The sequence below is a fragment of the Bombus vancouverensis genome, chromosome 16 (assembly GCF_051014615.1).
Source record: "Bombus vancouverensis nearcticus chromosome 16, iyBomVanc1_principal, whole genome shotgun sequence".
In the NCBI taxonomy this organism is placed as follows: Eukaryota; Metazoa; Arthropoda; class Insecta; order Hymenoptera; family Apidae; genus Bombus; species Bombus vancouverensis.
The window spans coordinates 237501-247500 of record NC_134926.1 but is presented as its reverse complement, the minus strand read 5'-3'; positions in this window follow the sequence as shown (position 1 = coordinate 247500).

Below are 10000 nucleotides of genomic sequence, written 5' to 3'. Positions count from 1 at the left end.
AGCACCGTACGACGAGACTTTTCGTTCTTAAGATAGATATATTATAAAATATATCTCTTAGCGACGTTCGAGATACACCCATAGTTCAGTAATAATCTTCGAACGCCGCTCGCAGCCACTTTGTAATTCTCAACTTCTCCTCTCTCTCTCTCATAGTATTATATAAAATGTTTAAGAATCATACTTCTAAAGGAACATTCTATAATGCTGTCTTCGTGTAAAAAGACTTATATCTCTCCTCCTCTCTCAACTCTTAGAATATCTTAGCGGTAAAGCACGTATACACACCTCACGCTGAACGAACAAGCGCGTATCCCAGTGCGTCGCGCTGGACATACCGTAAGAATATTCTTCCTTTTCGGTAGAACATTCTCGGTAGAAGACATACTACGCAAAGATAGTACGCTCTACCGGCCCGTCGAATACTTCTGCGAAAGCAGAAGTTGTTATAGAAAGCAGACGGTTATAATCCCTTGAGTGAATCGATACTCAGTTAGTACAAGCACACACGCATCTAACAACTTTTGTTAGAATACGTACACACAGGTCACCAGCTTCCCGACTCAGGGGAACCTTGCCACGATATTTGGTCATTACGTCCAGGACAGCGACCCGCGGCGCAGCAGTGTAGAGAAAAAACCAGTACGAGAACGGAGGAACAGTCGAGAAATAGCGTAAAATACACTAAGACTCGAGGAGCGGTGACTGAATTCTCAACCGAGGCCGTAGAATAGCCACGCGCTCAACGCTGCTCCGACCGAACCGTCCGGCTCGACGTCTCTCTTATAGATACGAAAGCGCCAGCCGGAAGGCCGGCGCCGGCCGGGCTAGCGGCCGCGCGCTTACGGTGCAAAACCTCCGTAGCAACGTACCGTTCGGAAGGGACGCTGGAACTTAGTCTCGCGAACGCTCGATCACTACTACACAAAGCCAATATCCAACCATCGAAATACATTACCAGACGTTTTATTAACATAATAAAAATGCATTTTTACCAAAAAATTAATTTTTTTTTTCACCGAAAAATTGCATCAGTAAACATACTCTTTTATCGAATACGGAAAACAAACAAGTTTATAATCAATTACAATACGTTAAAATAAGTAGAAATATGCAAAAAAATATATACCTTGTAACGTTAATTAACGAAAAAATTAGAAAAATATCCCAGTCGTGTCAGTTCGGCGAACGCTAATTTTTTGAAAAAATCGATCAAAATGTTTAATCCCGACGTATTTAATAGAGATATAACGATTCCCGTAAAAAAATTTATACCTTATAACGCTTTTTAACGAATAAACTCGAAAAAACTTTTTCGCACTCGGAATTTTTCTAAGTCCCAACGTACCGGCTCGGAATTTTTCTATGTTCCAACGACCGGTCGTGTCGGTCCGAACGTTTTTATATCCGTCTGCCGACGATATAAACGCTTAATCCCGACGTATTTTATCGAGTTATAACGATTTATGTAAAAATATTCGTACCTCGTAACGCTTTTTAACGAATTAACTCGAAAAGAGTGTTCGGTCCGAAAATTTTCCAAGTTCGAACGACCGGCCGCATAGGTCCGTTTTTAAAAATCGTTCTCGGACGGAAATAAACCATTAATCCCGACGTATTTTGTCGTGTTACGTCGATTTATGCAAAAAAATTCATACCTTGTAACGCTTTTAACCGAGTAAACTCGAAAAAACTTTTTCGCACTCGGCATTTTTCTAAGTCCCAACGTACCGGCTCGGAATTTTTCTATGTTCCAACGACCGGTCGTGTCGGTCCGAACGTTTTTATATCCGTCTGCCGACGATATAAACGCTTAATCCCGACGTATTTTATCGAGTTATAACGATTTATGTAAAAACATCCGTACCTCGTAACACTTTTTAACGAGTTATTTCGAGGGGAACTTTCGGCCTTTTCGTAACGGGGCGAAAAAATTCAAAGTTCCAACGTCCCAGTCATGTTGGTCCGGCGGATGAAATTTTTTAAAAAAATAAAGTGAAATCGTAACGTTAGACTAGATTTCGTCGAAACATAACGATTTCGCTGATAATTTCGATACCTTATAACGCTTTTTCTCGAGTTATTTCGAGTTGAACTTTCGGTACTTTCGTGGCGGTGCGAAAAAATTCTAAGTTCCAACGTCCCGGTCATGTTGGTCCGGTGGATGAAATTTTTTAAAAAAATAAAGTGAAATCGTAACGTTCGACTAGATTTCGTCGAAACATAACGATTTCACTGATAATTTCGATACCTTATAACGCTTTTTCTCGAGTTATTTCGAGTTGAACTTTCGGTACTTTCGTGGCGGTGCGAAAAAATTCTAAGTTCCAACGTCCCGGTCATGTTGGTCCGGTGGATGAAATTTTTTAAAAAAATAAAGTGAAATCGCTACTTTCGACTAGATTTCGTCGAAACATAACGATTTCGCTGATAATTTCGATACCTTATAACGCTTTTTCTCGAGTTATTTCGAGTTGAACTTTCGGTACTTTCGTGGCGGTGCGAAAAAATTCTAAGTTCCAACGTCCCGGTCATGTTGGTCCGGTGGATGAAATTTTTTAAAAAAATAAAGTGAAATCGCTACTTTCGACTAGATTTCGTCGAAACATAACGATTTCGCTGATAATTTCGATACCTTATAACGCTTTTTCTCGAGTTATTTCGAGTTGAACTTTCGGTACTTTCGTGGCGGTGCGAAAAAATTCTAAGTTCCAACGTCCCGGTCATGTTGGTCCGGTGGATGAAATTTTTTAAAAAAATAAAGTGAAATCGTAACGTTCGACTAGATTTCGTCGAAACATAACGATTTCACTGATAATTTCGATACCTTATAACGCTTTTTCTCGAGTTATTTCGAGTTGAACTTTCGGTACTTTCGTGGCGGTGCGAAAAAATTCTAAGTTCCAACGTCCCGGTCATGTTGGTCCGGTGGATGAAATTTTTTAAAAAAATAAAGTGAAATCGTAACGTTCGACTAGATTTCGTCGAAACATAACGATTTCACTGATAATTTCGATACCTTATAACGCTTTTTCTCGAGTTATTTCGAGTTGAACTTTCGGTACTTTCGTGGCGGTGCGAAAAAATTCTAAGTTCCAACGTCCCGGTCATGTTGGTCCGGTGGATGAAATTTTTTAAAAAAATAAAGTGAAATTGCTACTTTCGACTAGATTTCGTCGAAACATAACGATTTCACTGATAATTTCGATACCTTATAACGCTTTTTCTCGTGTTATTTCGACTCGAACGTTCGAACAGTGGCGAATATTTCAAAGTCCCTGCGACGCAACGATACGCTCTTACGCGTTGCTCGCTCGCTCCGCTCGCTCGAAAAAAAATAGCCCAACCCAAAACCAATCCCTTTCGCGTTCGTTCTTCGATTTCATCGAAATCTTCGTTCGAACGCTTGGGATCGGTTTTGGGTTGGGCTATATTCGTCCGAGCGAGCGCAGCGAGCGAGCATTTGTCGCGAGTTTTTTCCTCGTTTTCGTCCATCTCGTGAAACGGGAAAAAACGGGAAAAAACGCGAAAAAACGTTTAAAAAGATTTGAAAAAGCGCGCGCGCGCGCGCGCGCAAGGCGAGCTTCGCAGAACGGCGTACCTTAAGAGAGTGTTATCTACTCCGGCGCATACCCGCAGTTTCGGAGGTGCGCGCGCAGCGCTAGCACGAGCGGCAAAGTGCCAGCGGCGTATTGCTTTTTACTGGCACGCGACAAAGTTGCAGCGGCGTATCGCTTTCTATTCGTGCGTCTCGTTGTTTGATTTAAAAGAAAAAAAAATCGCTACGCACGGCCATCGTGCCGTTGGGACGAAAGACCGCGCGAGGACGATGGATGAGAGTCCCATCGAATTTTTGATTTACAAGACACACACACTACCTGAACGAGACTAAAGTTTCATCGAGTTTATCGTCGTCGCATAACCCGTTCGGAGGGAACCGGCTGTCTATCCTCGTTGTCGTGAGTCGGACACCCGTGCCGTCGCTAGAGCTTTTCAAACTCTGCTTCTGGATGTTGGGACGAAAGACCGCGCGAGGACGATGGCTGCGAGTACCATCGAATTTTTGTTTTTTTTTTTTAAAAAAAACATCACCCGAACGGAGATGTGTTCTATCTTTCGTCGATTTTTCATGCTTTCAGTCGTCGCGTGGTCGCCATCCGTTCGGAGGGGATCGCCGGCTTCGAAACCTCGATGTCGTGAGTCGGACACCCGTGCCGTCGCTAGAGTTTTTCAAACTCTGCTTCTGGATATTGGGACGAAAGACCGCTCGAGGCGGACGGCCGCGCAAATCCCATCGAATCTTTACTATCACCCGAACGATGGAGAGATGCACGCGCGCTGTTTCTTGAATAATTGGACGAGAGAGTAGAATCAAACACATATAAAACATGGGCTAGCCACCGTCCTTACTCGTTCGCGAGATCGTGTGCTGTACAGAGGATTCAGAATCGGGTGTATATATCCCCGTCGTTTCCTGACGAACGGAGCTTCGATCTCGATGGTTGTTATATATCATAATGTACTTTACGCCCGGCCGGCGAACGCGCGTATCTTCGCCATCGTTCTTCATCGGCCAAAATGTTCTTTCACTCGCGGGGAGACACGATCGTGTAGAAGCGCATCAACAGGAGTCGTAAATTCCTGTTACGATTGTTCAATCGACGCCGCGAGATGATCGATCCCCTATTGCGTTTAGGCTAATAGAGGTGGTTCATTGAAGTGCACACTGCTGTAACGGGTTTTCAGTTGTGTTTTATTGAGATACTGTGTATACACTGAGTGGTGATTAACAGAAACCGGGGTACGGTTGGACTCGGTTAGAACGTAAGATCAGGGGATGAGAGGGCGAGAGCGTAAGCGCGAATCGTTGCTGCGAACTGAGACTTCCCGAGGGTGCTGACTGAGTGACTGGCTGCCTGACTGACTCACTGACCGACTGCTGACCGACTGCTGACTGACTGCTGACTGACTGCTGACTGATTCACTGACTGACTGCCTCTTAGTTTTCCCCGAAGGAAAGCTTGATGCCGATTGGTCGTGACCCCGCTAAAGAAGCAGGACATGAGGGACTTCTCACCAGTGTCCGGGGTGATTTTATTGCTGGGAAAAATCAGTCGTTTCTGTCCTATGTGTATGTGTTGGGTTTTCTCGTTCGGTGACTACCTGCCTTTTCCGAGCCTATAACAAACTCAAGGATTTTGCTAATCCGGACATAAACCGAAATGCTTCTAGACAACTAGATTGCTCGACACACATCTGGAAACAATTTAGCTAGAAGGTGACGCTTTATGGCCGGTCATTGAGTTTATTGTGGGTCTGGAAGCAGGTAGATGGGCCGCTGGCCGCCAGGTAGCGTTGGCTGGGGTTCCGCTGCTCCATGCGACGCAACATCCTCCCCCCGTTGAGAGGGCACCGATCAAAATTTCATTAAAGGTGGAGTTAATTGGAGCAGCCGCCCGACTCCTTGTTGATTGCTGATTGTCCTTATTCTGCTTGATCGGGTTGTCTCGTTGGTAGGACGAGCTGTGTGGCACGTCGTTCCAAGATGCTCGTTGCCGTATGACTTGTGGTAGTCTGGATGAGGCCGTTGTCGCCAGGGTGACTTCGAAGATACGGTCGAAAGTCCGGTGCGTTGAGGATGTTGTCTTCCTTGCGTTCTGGATCGCCGTGGTCATCTGCATTGCCTGGCGATTTTCTATTGCGGTTCGCGAACCAGGAAGTGTCGTGAAACAGCTCGGCCCATGAAGTATCGTGAGACACCTCGTCCCAGGAGGTGTCGTTGTACAGCTCGCCGATTCCACAAAGGCACGTGAAATGCGTGTGTGGTTGCACAATGAAGACGTGAAGGAGGTCTTCGGTGAATTGGGGGACAGGGCTCCCCCCGCTGACCCCTTCGTATCGCGCCTTCTTGATGATGATTGATGGTTGGACCGGCGTGGTCCAGGTTTCTGCGAAAGACAGAATTAGAGACATCTTACCTTCCGTTTGGTTAGGTTTGGATCTGGAGTGGGAAGATTTTGCATCTCGGTCCAAGAGGCTCGGCTCCGTATGAGTCGTTGCCGTCCGTAGGTGCCGTAGCTGCCAGGGAAAATGGATGGCCAGGCCTAAGGGTTGTTGCGTTGAGAGCAAGTGGTCCACCTTGTAGGCTGCACTGACATCGACGAGTATGGTGTTTTGTTTCAGCCCATTCGTCGGTGTGCTCCATTTCGGCGATAATGTAGTAGGAGACGGCATGTCGGCTGGTAAGGTTTCATCCGTCTGTTGATCCAGAGACTCTTGAGCGGCTGTCTGATTCAAGGCGTCTGATGGCGTGGAATCAGATTGTTGCGATGCTGATGATGTGAGCGAGGTTGTCGTTGGGTCTCGGGTGGATGACACGTTGTGAGTGTCACGCGATGAGGTCCGCATGGGAAGCGTTTTCTGATTTAAGGCGTTTGGCAGCGTTGAATCAGATTGTTCATGTAGCGACGATGCTAGCGTGATTGTTGTCAAGTCGCGTTTAGGTGACACGTTGCGAGTGTGATGCGATGAGTTGCGAATAGGAAGAGTTTTCTGATTTAAGGCGCTCGGCAGCGTTGTATCAGATTGTTGAGATAATGAGGACGCGAACTTGGTTGTCGTCAAGGCGCGTGTAGGTGACACGCTGCTAGTATTGTGCAATGAATTGCGCGTGACTCGCGGCGAGGTCGGCGTTCGAGTCGATGCGATCTTCTCCGTCCGCGGAGTTTGAATAGCGTTGCGTGTTTTGTTTAAGTCCTTGTTACTTCCCTTATCCGTAGGCCCTCGTGGCAATGGCGAAGGTGGCGTCTTCGCATTATGTCCAGGAAAATGATTCTCCGGTAATTTAAGCGAAGCAGACTCGCGACCGGCAGCTGATCCGTCGTTTGTCGATTGTGACGTCGTAGTTAGTCGTAGGTTGCTCAGTTGAGTGATTACTCGGAGTTCTGATTTCTCGTACTCGTCGGCTATCTTGAGGCCGCGCTCGATCTCTTCCTCATCTATGCTTACAATCTCGTTTTGGATGGCGCGGAGCTCCGTCTCATATGTTTCCAGACGATTTTTGATTTGAATTAGCTCGTTCTCTGGTTCGTGGCGTGATGCAACCTTGGTCATGTGGCCCAAGTCCAGATACTCCTGAATGACCGCCCGATACGCTGTTTCGAACTGTTGATTTCGTCTGACTTGCTGCTGGAGAGAGGCGAGTCGTTTCATCGCCATTGCCATGGATGATCCGAGTGACGAGATTTTGTCGTTAAAGGGGAGTGCGACGATGTATCGCCCATCGCTGGTGCGTTGGACGTGATTTTGAAAATGCTCCTCACATCGTCGATCCGCCTCCGATAAGTGTGTTATCTGAGGTCCCTCGTCGAGTTCCCGAAAGCGGGTGAGGTCCGTCTCTAGTTCCGTTGTGGAGGCATGGAAGACCCTGGCAGGTCCTGGGGAAGGTGGGCTCCCCCCGATGACCCACCCGAATCGCGTTTTTTGCAGGCGCAGATCGGGGCCGGTTGATGGGTTATTTGGATGGTATGACGGAGCTTTCCTTGTGCGTGGCGGCGTGGTGGGAGGCGTCTGATTACTCATTGGCGCGTCTGATCGATGTAGGAGCGTGTGATGGCGTTGCTCACATATGCGGCAAGAGCCAGAGGTGCAGTGTCGCAATTTGTGTCCTGGTAGCAGGCAATTCGTACACGCTGAGATTTCCTCGGCGGCTAGAATCCGTTCGTCGATCGTCTTCGTCCTAAAGGTGTTGCAGCGCCAAATTTTGTGTGGTCCATGGCAGATTGGACAGAGTGGCGGTGATCGTGACGTGACAAATGCCTGCCCTCGTGGTGGGCGTGTCGTTCTTGCAGGTTCTATGACCTGACAGCGATCGTTCAAGAATTGCAAGAAGTCCGGGAACGTGGGGAATGGTGTGGACCTGATCTTTTCCTTCCATATTGAATCGGTTTCCCGATCAAGGTTGGCGGTACATAGGTGCAAAAGCAGGGCATCTGCGGTTGGTTGTCCGATGGCGGCCAAGGCTTTGTAATGAGCTTCCAACTTGGTCGTGTAGGACTGCAAATCGCGATGTGCTATCCGTGATGAGGAGGCTGCGTCAAATATCTCCTGCAAGTGTCTCTCGACAATTTTGGCTGGTCTGTTATACCGTCGTTCTAATATTTCCCAGGCGACTGCGTAGTTAGCTGCCGCATTGCTTAATGACGCGATCGCTAGAGCTGCCCCATGCTTTAGGCAAGAACGGAGATACATCAGTCGCTTGCAGTCGTCTATGCGGGGGTTATCGTGGACCGTGGAGCGAAATTGATCCGCGAACCCCGGCCAATCTTCGTAGGCTCCAGAAAAGGTGGGTAGCTGAATTCTAGGCAAATCGACGGGTTCCGGCCATGACATGTCCGATGGCTTTGTTGCAAGATTTGTGGTGGTTGGTTCTGCTTGCTTGTTTGCCTTCTCAAGGATGGCGGACGCCTGTCCGGCGATGGTGTAGAACTTCTGTTGTAGGTCAACCCGGTCCTTCAGTGTTTGACCCTCGTCTCTGTCGTCTAATTCGCATTGGCTCTTTTTGAACGATGCAAACTCTCCCTCTAAGTCTTGCAAATTACGCTGAATAGCATGCACGGGTGTCCCTTCCTCGTGATTGTTGAGCAATGTGCGAAACGCTTCTAATTCTTGTCTGAATCCTTCGCGTTTCCGCAGCAATTGCCGGACGCGTTCTTCCTGAGGGGGAGCCATGAGGGATTTCGACAATTTGAGCGAGCTTACCTTGATGTTGCGTGGTAACTGGGGTGCACTCTTTCACTGACACGTATCCGGCTCGAAGGACCAAACTCATACTCTTCACGTTGACATTCAGAGCACTGGGCAGAAATCACATTGCGTCAACACCCTTGGGGGCCATCGCAATGCTTTGTTTTAATTAGACAGTCGGATTCCCCTAGTCCGTGCCAGTTCTGAGCTGAGCGTTGAATGGCGGCCGAAGAGAACGACCGCGACGGTATAACCGCCACGGAAGCCTCGCAGCAAGGAAGATCCGCGGGAGGCCAAGGCACGGGACCGAGCTCGGATCCGGGGTGCGCGACGATATCCACTCCCGAGAGAGATAGATACGCCGCGTCCCGTTCAGCTCGCCCAGGCCCGGCACGTCAGCCAAACCCGCTTCCCGACCAAGCCCGACACGCCCCGCTCCTCAGAGCCAATCCTTATTCCGAAGTTACGGATCCAATTTGCCGACTTCCCTTACCTACATTAATCTATCGACTAGAGGCTCTTTACCTTGGAGACCTGCTGCGGATATGGGTACGAACCGGCGCGACACCTCCACGTGGCCCTCTCCTGGATTTTCAAGGTCCGAGGGGAAGATCCGGACACCGCCGCAACTGCGGTGCTCTTCGCGTTCCAAACCCTATCTCCCTGCTAGAGGTTTCCAGGGAACTCGAACGCTTATACAGAAAAGAAAACTCTTCCCGGATCTCCCGACGGCGTCTCCAGGTCATTTTGGGTTACCCCGACGAACACTCTTACGAGGGCCCGAATGGTATGCGGTTCCGCTGCCGGGTTCCGGAATAGGAACCGGATTCCCTTTCGCCCAATGGGTGTGTATCTTTCGCTCATATATTATTATATATGTTTCGCTCAATTTGTTGTTGCGATTTTTGTGTATGATCTTAGGACACCTCATCTGCATAGGATTTCTCTTAGGGCTTAGGATCGACTGACTCGTGTGCAACGGCTGTTCACACGAAACCCTTCTCCACGTCAGTCCTCCAGGGCCTCGCTGGAGTATTTGCTACTACCACCAAGATCTGCACCGACGGCGGCTCCAGGCAGGCTCGCGCCCAGACCCTTCTGCGCACACCGCCGCGACCCTCCTACTCGTCAGAGCTTCATGAAGGACGGTCCCGGATCCCGCGAGGAGATCGCGAGACTCGCGTGCCTTCCCACTTGCCACTGACGGCGGAGTATAGGCGCGACGCTTCAGCGCCATCCATTTTCAGGGCTAGTT